At 35.5% G+C, this 10,461-nt stretch overlaps 1 long non-coding RNA gene across 1 annotated transcript; it reads left to right on the forward strand.

The window, feature by feature from the left end:
• Nucleotides 1-316: 316 nt before the first annotated feature.
• On the forward strand, nt 317-957 carry LOC133691072 (uncharacterized). Its single transcript, XR_009841580.1, has 2 exons — nt 317-399; nt 481-957. It is a non-coding gene; the product is annotated as an uncharacterized LOC133691072 (long non-coding RNA).
• Nucleotides 958-10,461: the final 9,504 nt, after the last annotated feature.

Here is a 10,461-nt window from a genome sequence, read left to right on the forward strand (position 1 = left end):
CTGTAAGGCCGTGCATCTCCAGTATATCTTCAATTTGGGATTTCCAACTCAGGTAGTTGGTGTGATCCATAGGGATAGTGAACAAGGATGAGATATTGAAAAAGGTGGGCAAGGAATGGGATGAGAATGGAGGTGAGGAAAGTTTTGACATTTCAGAAATTAGTTTTGACATATCCAGATTGCTTGATTCTCCAAATTTGGGTGTGTTGGCCATTGGTTTGGGTAGGATCGATATTTTGAGGGTTAGCTCCAAAGAGCTCTGATACCATATAAGAAAATAAACTCAATGAAAGAGAAAGGGATGAGAGCAAAAAGATTCTATTCTGTTGTATGCAGTATAAATATTGATACATGGGTTAGACTTTCTCAAGTCTATTTATAGAAACTCAGCAATGTAAGGTAAGTCCAATCAATTACATGTATTACAAAGGGAATGTCAATTAATCATTCTAACTGAGAAATGTCGTTGCTTGTGATTAGGAGACTTCCAAGGCTGATGTAGTGGAATCAGCAGATTGCATGGGACTGACAGATTTTATAGGATCTGCTGGTGTAATGTTCTCTTTAACAATACCCCCTCCAGCAAATCGACCTTTTCCATAAAGAAGAATGTGGGAAACCTCAGCAAACTCCCAAGTGGCATCTACTAGAGATAAACTCTTCTAGCGAATCAATAGATGAGTTGTTGCTTAATTGCCTCTTTTAACCATTCTTCGATCGAAAAGAGCTTGAGGTTGGAAGCAATGCTCATGAGGGTTAATTGGCACGTCCTTCTGAACAATCTTATGAAGAAGGTAGTTGTAGCTTATAAGTCAGAGTTCCAATCTTCTCCATTCTGCGCACTATTGATATTTTCTGGTTTACTTCTCTAGTAGATAGGACATTCTCTCACAAATTGTCTAATCAGTCTTTGTTGATGCTTCCAATAGAAAAGACCCCCTACCCTCTTGGCAATCACCAAGGCTCCTGAATGGCCATCCATAGTAGACTCATGGTTTAGGGCAATGAGTTTATTTTGCAGGGTAGGTTTGTGTCCCTCCACTATCTTTCCCTTTTTATTTAGATGATTGTTGACCTACTGGTAGTGTGGATGTGTTGCAGGATCCTTTAGTAGTTCTTGAATAATTAATGACCCTAAGGTTGGCATCTGTTTCCCAAGTTCTTCTGATAGCTTCCATGATGTCGGTAGAAATGCTAGACATAGCTAATGCAAACAATTCACTGCTAGGCATTTATATAAGGCATCAACTGCCACATTTTCCCTACCACTGATCTAGTATATATTCAATATCATAATCATAAGCTAGCAACTTAGTTAGCCACGATGTTGAGAGGAGTGAGTTTTCTTTTGGTCCATAAGATATTCAAGGCTTATATGGTCTGTCCTGATTTTGAAATGCGTGCCCCAAAGGTAGTGTTTCCATTTTGATACAGCCTACAGTATTACTAGCATCTCCCTCTCATATGTAGATAATGCTTGTTGTCTAGGTCCCAAGGTCTTGTTGATGAAAACCAATGGATGTCCTTCTTGCATTAAAACTACCCACATGCGATTACCTGATGCATCATTTTCAATGATAGACAACTTGTTGGGATCTGGTAATGCTAGTACTGGAGGATTTGTCGTGGCTCTCTTGAGGTGATTGAAAGCCTCACTAGCTGTAGCATCCCATTTGAAAGCATCCTTCTTCAGTAGCTGGGTTAAAAGTCAGCATATAGCGCCATATCCCTTTATAAACCTCTTGTAATATCCAATTATCCCTACGAACCCTCTCAATTGTTTGATGTTTTGTGGCATTGGCCAATCCAATACTGCCTGTATTTTATTTGGGTCAATAGCTACCCCAGCCTGAGAGATCACATGGCCATGTACTTGACTTGATTGCTGCAGAATTCACACTTACTTTCCTTGACAAACAAATTATGAGTTCCAAGTAAGTCAAACACTCATTGTAGATGCTCCAAGTGTTCTGCCATATACTTACTATACTTAAAGAATGTCATCAAAGAATACCAATATGAATTTTCTGAGGTGCTTTTTGAATATTTCATTCGTCACGCTTTGAAATGTCACAAGTATATTGGTCAAGCCAAAAGGCATAATTATAAAATCATAGTGGTCATTGTGTGTATGAAATTCAGTTTTGTAGGTATCCTGACATGCCATTTTTATTTGATGGTAACCTGATCATAGATCCACTTTTGAAAACATCACAGCTCCCATTAGTTCCTCCGGCAATTCTTCAACTAGAGGTATAGAAATTTAAAGAATTGAGTAATTTATTTTACGTTTTTCATTCATACTTTGAAAACAAGAACATAAGGCTTCTTTATAGTCCTTTGTACAGGTTTATCTCCTAAAGAATAAGAGATAAAAATTGTTAGTGATAAACATGGAATATAACCGAACAATTAAGAGTTCTAATCACAACTTTTCAGGAGATAATTATAATATGAGATAATTACAATCTGTTACACTCCCTCTCAAGTTAGTATATAAATATTTTGCATGCCCAACTTGTCTAACACTTGGTGAAAGACTTTACTTGATACTGCCTTAATGAGAATGTCAGCATGTTGATCTTGAGATCGAACATGAGGAACTTCAATTATCTTTGCTTCTAGTTGTTCTTTAATAAAATGCTTGTCAATCTCAACATGCTTTGTTCGATCATGCTAAACAGGATTGTGAGCTATGTCACATGCAACCTTGTTATCACAGTATAATTGTAACAGTCCGACTATAAGATCGATCATTGTTAAAAGTTTCCAACACATCCTCTTTATTTAAGGGTAATTTTTTTTTACCAAAAATTCGGCAGAGTTTCCTTTATATTTAGGACATCCCAAGTTATTGACTACTACCAATTTATTCAATCAATCCCATCATCACAAGGTCCCATAATTCCGCAGCTCATACAGTCTACACAATAAATATATATACCCTACAAGTAAGTTCAATATGAACATAGTCCAAACATCATATTATAAAATTTAAAAGAAAGAAATACTAACATGCAAAGAAAGCATTTACAACATGATAAGTGTTTCTTAAATATTTCAAAACGATTAATTACAAGATAATTAAAATACTATATGCTAAGCTGAACTTTTATAAATGCATCATGGTTTACACAAAAGTATACTACATAAATATGTTAATTCCCTTTTGTTTAAGTTAAAGATTTACAAAAGCTTCACAAAGTAGGGTCCTAAACTAATGATCTCCATGGATATTTGATGGACCTGTTACATAAACAAACATACCATTATGTTGATAAAGAATATATATATATATATATATATATATATATATATATATATATATATATATATGTTCATGTAATGAATACGAATGAAGTATTAATTTTCTATCTAATCCATAAGAATTCTAACAGAGGACTTATATTTTGCTTGTAAATCTTTTAACTCACTTAACACTCATTTGTATATTCTTAATTTGAATACTCTTATTTACTTGCATGAACTGGGTGACTTTGCAAAATCTAATCTTGAAATTCATTTCCCGGCAATCCTATCACGGATACCATTAGCCGAAGCTAATCTTGTAATTCATATCCCGGCAATCCTATCACGGATTCCATTAGCTGAAGCTAATCTTGTAAATCACTAGACTTTATTTACATTAAACACGACATTTATTGTAATTACATTCACCAAAAAAATTTTAATTTGTAAAAGTGTAAATAGGAGGAAAATCACGTACCTGCTTCGTTTGTCTCGCGACCTCCCCTAATAGAAGATCCAATCCTGGTTGCTCCTCCAAAATCATAAGGAAGTTTTTGATTATGATTCCTTCAAGCTGATATTATAGAGAATCCATATTCATCCATTACTCATATATTACTTTCTATGTATGTTCATTTCCTCATATTAGCATACATATATATATCACGTATATTTTCAGAGTTAGTATCTCAATATGCAAGTGTTCGTATGACTCAATTCTTTTATATCCTTATATATAGTATTCACGTGAGAGTCTACTGTTATTGTCTAACTTTCAACTGTTACTATCCAATTTTCAACTGTTACTATCCAACCGTTACTGTCTAACTTTGAACTGTTACTATCTAATTTTCAACTGTTACTGTCCAACTTTGAACTGTTACTATCTAATTTTCAACTGTTACTATCCAAACACTCACCAGATTTTTAACTATATCTAAAGTTCTAAAACTTCATTTTAAGTGAGATTGATCTTGTTAGAAAGCTAAGACACGAGGCTACAAGTTCTTTGAGAGAGGAGAACCTAGTTTTGCCTTTAAGATAGTCAAAATTACTCATTAACTAATTAGTCCTACCGCCCTACATAATCAGTCACGACTCAGTCTCAGTTTACAACCCATAACTGGAGTTTCACATCTCCAAATTGAGCAAGACAGTTTCCTTGGTTAGCTAACATTCAAATCTACAATTTCTATGAAGAACCCAATTCTAATTCCCCCATCCTCCTACTCGAAATCTCATCGAAAGTCAGGAGATAAGTCTGTCCAGATTCGTCTCCCCTCTCCCCTTCACATAATACTTTCATAAACTCCATACCACACACATGAATTAACTTAATCTTAACAATAAGTACTTTTTCCCTAATTTATGTCTAAGAATGCTAACCTATGATTCAATATCAAAGCCATCAATTTTTTATCGAATTAAAAATGAATTTTTTTAAGATCATGTTTAGAACACCTTACCCGGTACAAATTAAGATTTTGATCTTCAACCAGTTGAAGATTCTCAACTCCCTCCTTTCTTTTCTTCTTGTTCAATTTCTTGGTAATCCTTTGCTCTCAAGTGTTTATCCCATCTATAAGCTCTTAATCTTGGATGGGTTCTTGAAATTTTAGTGTTTCTCTCTTGATTTCTCAAGAATGGGTATAAAACTCCTTATTTTCTCTCCTTATAGTTCCTATATATTTTTTTTTGGTGAGGAGAGAGTATTTATACTCTATATTTTCCCTTATTTGCATTTAGGCCCCCTTTTTCCTTTGAGTGTATTATTCTCTTCCATTAAATCAAACCCTCAACAATAGCAGGTTTATTATAATGTCCCAAATTATTTCACCCGGAAATTTATATTAAAAAATTTCTGAATTCCTGTTTTTATTTAATCATATGCATGAATTTCTTCCCTTTTAATTATTTATTTATTTATTTTTCCCGGGGTTTACAATAATTTTATAGGAAATGTTGGTGAAATCTTGAGTTCCTGCAATAAATTTTTAATCCATAACAGCTCACATACACCTTTAGCCATACCTCTGTACTCTGCTTCCGCACTAGATCTAGCTACAACTCCCAGTTTTTTGCTTTGCCATGTAACTAGATTTCCCCCAACAAATGTCAAGTATCCTATAGTTAAACGCCTATCGTCAATTGAGCCAGCCCAATCTGCATCATTATAGCCTGCAATATTTAAAGTATCTCCTTTAATGAACATAATTTCTTTACCTGGAGAAGACTTCAAATATTGTAAGATACGTATTACTTCCTTCATATGTTCCTCACTTGGAGAGTGCATAAATTGGCTAACAACACTAAGTGAGTATGCTAAATCGGGTCTAGTATGTGCAAGATACATCAATCGTCCTACCAGCCTCTGATATTGTTCTTTATTTGCAGGAATCTGATTTGAAAGTGCACTCAACTTGACATTTTCAGCAGCAGGTGTGTCACTCGTTTTGCAGGCTAACATGCTAACTTCATTAAGCAAATCAATTGTGTATTTCCATTGTGACAAGAGTATACCATGTTTAGATCTCAAGACCTCGATTCCTAGAAAGTACTTTAAAGATCCGAGATCTTTCATTTCAAATTCACGAGAGAGATAAGTTTGCAGGGCTTCCTTTTTAATAAAATCATTTCCTATCACAATCATATCATCAACATATGTAATCATACAATGATTTTCGTAGTTAAAAACTTGTTTGCTTCCTTCAACCTGTAACTGACATCCCGAAGGCAGCTCCATGTATACTTCTTCTTGGAGATTCCCGTGTAGGAATGCATTTTTTACATCAAATTGATATAGTGGCCAATCAAAATTTATAGCTAATGATAAGAGAATACGGACTATGTTTATTTTAGCCACTGGTGCAAAAGTTTCTGCATAATCAATCCTGTATGTTTGACTGTATCCCTTGGCCACACTACTAGAAATTCACTTAATACCAACGGAATTGTTGACAGAATAATTCTATCGGCATTTTGAGGTCGCCATTACCGACCGAATTTACTCCGTCGGTAATTTCATCGGTAGATACCGACTGCCAAATTCCGTCGGTATATACTGATGGAATTACGGACGGAATGTTGAGAATTAAAAAAAAGAGGGCAGTTCGCTAACGTGGAGGTTATTACGGGTATTTTTTATCGACAGAATCACCGAGGGATTCAAAATGTCAGCTTCGTACGGTGACGTGACCGATTCACCGATGAAAATGTCGACGAAATCATCGAAGGATTCAAAACGTTAGCTCCGTACGGTGACGTGACCGATTCACCGATGAAAATACCAATGGAATCATCGAGGGATTAAAAAATGACAGCTCTGTACGATGACATGCCCTGTTTGCTGTCAGACGAGCCAACGGAATCACATACGGAATAGGTCCATCAGTAAAAGTTAATATATCCCCTCTCAATCGACCCTCTCCTCCCCTATTTCTCCTTCTTCTTCCTCATCTCAACTCTCCCCAACTGCAAACAATCAGCGCCCCCCCTCCATAAAAAAAATAATCTCCCTCTTCTCAGCACAACAAGTCATATATCTTGAAGTCTTTTTGTCACAACATCCGTGTTCTTATTTACCGATGGATTTTTATCAGTTTTTGTAAGTAATTCTATCTTTTTAAATGTTAACATTTAAATGTGAATTTTATTATTTTTTTAGTATATCTATTTTGTTAGTAGATGTACATGTTTTATTGTTATTTCTCAAACAAACTTGTAGTATATGAATGTATAATTTTATACTTGTTATGGTTTGTTTTAGATTTTGTAAGATTGTATTTGTTTGTAAATTGTTGACACTTTATTGAATTACCGAATTACATTTGTTGTTTTGAAATAATTAATAGCTTGTTTAATGGGTCCATTTTAATTTTTATCATCAATGGTATTGTGGAGTTGTAATTTTCGTAAATTGATATATATGTATTAATTTGTATGGACGTTGATAATTGATAATGAATATTTATAAGAAGTTTTAATTGATTTGTTGGATAATCTTGAAGTAAACCAATATTTTTGCAAATTTATTTACCTAACATAGTTAATTAATACATGTTGTCATCATAATTTTATAGAAGTTTGATAGAAGTCATGGATGATCGTTCATGGATGTATCGAGATTCACCCCAAGGATTGCGGAGAATGGATTATTGTAACGGGGTTCAGGGTTTTATTAATTTCGCAACATCTATTCCCAGAAATTTTAGTGGAGGTGGTATTAGGTGTCTATGCAGGAAGTGTCAAAATAAAAAGTATCTGCATCCAGATGTTGTAATGATGCATCTTCTACTCAAAGGGTTTATGGAGAATTACTAGTGTTGGTTTGCATACAGAGAAGTATTTGTTAGTAAGAGGAGAATGGAAGAAAGGGTGGTTGGGTCAACTTCTAGTGCTAGCAACGTGCCATGAAGCAGCAAATGACAACACCAATCCTTACAGGAATATGGTTATGGATGCAATGAGAATGAATCAAGGTAATGTCAGTCAATGTCCAATTGTAGAAGAAAAACCTAATGCATATGCAGTTAGGTTTTTTGATTTTTTGAAAGATTCTAAAGAACCATTATGGGATGGCTGCATGAACCACAATAAATTATCGGCTGTAGCACAGGTGTTCACTATCAAGTCAAATCACGGGTTGAGTAAGGCCGAGTATGACAAGATTATTGAATGGGCGAGAAGCATTTTACATGAAGGGAACATGCTGAAAGAGAACTTCTATGCTACGAAGTCCATGATGAAACCCTTCGGTTTAGGATACCATAAAATTGACATGTGCCCTAACTTCTGCATGTTAAACTACCTTGAAAATGCTGAGATGACCGAGTGCATGACATGCGGGCATTCCTGTTACAAACCCAGAACTGGTTGGGGAAAGACTCTAATGGCATATTAAAAACTTAGATACTTCCCAATCACATCTAGACTGCAGAGGTTATTTATGTCACCAAGGACTGCTGAGCACATGACATGGCACCAATCACATGATGCGGTTGATGGAGTGATGGTGCATCCTTCTGATGGCGAAGCGTGGAAACACTTTAATAGTGTGCATCCTAACTTTTTAGCTTAATCAAGGAACGTGCGTCTTGGGTTGTGTACAGACGGATTCAACCTATTTGGGTCATTTACTACTCCTTATTCTTGTTGGCCGGTCATACTGACGGTTTATAACTTGCCACCGGGGATGTGTATGAGGCCAGAGTTCATATTTTTATCTATGGTCATACCACGTCCGAGCAACCTGGTCCGAAATATAGATGTTTGTCTTTGACCGTTAATTGATGAGTTGGCGTAGTTGTGGTCCTCCAGAGCTTTGACTTATGATATATAGAGGAAACAAAATTTCCTTATGAGGGCGGCTTTTATGTAGATTATCAATGATATTCCAGCTTATGGAATGCTTTTTGGTTGGAGCACGCATGGGAAACTAGCATGTCCATACTGCATGGAAAATAACAAGGCATTCACGCTAACAACCAAAGGTAAAGCTTCTTTTTTTTACTGTCACCGTCGTTTCTTGCCACATAATCATAGTTACAGAAAGAACAAAAAAGATTTCTTTATTGGTAGAGCTGAAAAAGATGTTGCACCCTCGCGTCTTTCTGGTGAAGAATTGCATGATGTTGTATCAGATTACGGTGACATTGTGTTTAGTCTCCAATCAGGTAAGCAGAAGTTCCCTAGTTTTGGTTTAACCCATAATTAGGTAAAGCGAAGTATCTTTTGGGAGCTTTCTTATTGGAAGACCAATCTTCTTTCCATAACCTTGACGTCATACACATTAAAAAGAACGTGTTTGAGAACATTTTCAACACCATCATGGATGTGAAAGGGAAGACAAAGGACAACATCAAGGCTAGATTGGATGTAGCTTTGTTCTATAACCGTCAAAATATAGAGTTGGTTTGTGATGAGTCACGGGTCGCAAAACCAAGAGCAAGCTTCGTGTTAGAGAAAAACGCACAACTACTAGTCTACAAATGGCTTAAGAGTCTACGTTTTTCGACTGGACATGCCTTGAACATATCAAGGCTAGTTAATATGAAGGAATGCAGATTGTATGGAATGAAGAGTCATGACTGCCACGTGTTTATGCAAACACATCCCATTAGTTTTTCATGATTTATTACTAAAGGGGATATGGGATGCACTCACGGAGATCAGTCATTTCTTTAGAGATATATGTTCCATCAAGTTGAATATTGATCACATTGAGAGGCTTGAAACAAATATCGTCGAGACACTATGCAAACTTGAGATGATATTCCCTCCATTATTTTTTGACTCAATAGAGCATCTCTCCATACATCTACCGTTTGAGGCAAAAGTTGGAGGACCGGTCCAGTATAGATGGAAGTACCCATTCGAACGGTAGATATTACAGTTGCAATGTAATTCATATATAAAAGTTTTTTCTTTGTTTTTCTTAATTGAAAATATTTGATTAATTCAATGCAGGTACTTGTTCAATCTCAAGAAAAAGGTTAAGAACAAGACGCATGTTGAGGCTTCGATATGTGAGGCCTATATTGTTGAGGAGATCTCAACATTTATCTCGTACTATTTTGAACCTCATCTGAGAATGAGAATCAATCGCGTTCCATGGCATGATGATGGCGATGAAGTGTCTTCCAATGGGAACTTGTCAATATTCTCCAATCCTGGATGACCTACACATAAAAATGTTGTAAGAGGAAGATATTTGTCAGAAATAGAGTTCAAACAAGCACACAATTATGTTCTATTTAACTGTGATGAGCTGATACCTTTTATTCAGTAAGTGTATATATGTCTAATACTAATTAAACTTTGTCAACAATATACTATTAATTATATATTGTAATATAATACACTCATTACCACTTGTAGGGAACATCGACAATATTTGCTATCCAATAACTCATAGCTAACCGAATCCCAGATCTTTCAATTACAAATGAACAGTTTGCCACATGGTTCAGAAAACATGTAAGCACTATCACAAACTCATTCTCACTTGCAAAATTATTGTATGCATGTCATTACATGATTCTCGTTTGTTGTTCATTGATGTATACTATATACAAGGTTTATCAAATGAGAAGAAGTGATGCTAAGTCATTGTCTTCACTAAGCCTGGGCCCTAAAAGAAAAGTTAAGTGCTATAATGGGTATTTTGTCAATTGATATGTTTTCCATACTGAAGAATACGGGCATGGAAGAAAG

The sequence above is a fragment of the Populus nigra genome, chromosome 4 (assembly GCF_951802175.1).
Source record: "Populus nigra chromosome 4, ddPopNigr1.1, whole genome shotgun sequence".
NCBI classification, from domain to species: domain Eukaryota; kingdom Viridiplantae; phylum Streptophyta; class Magnoliopsida; order Malpighiales; family Salicaceae; genus Populus; species Populus nigra.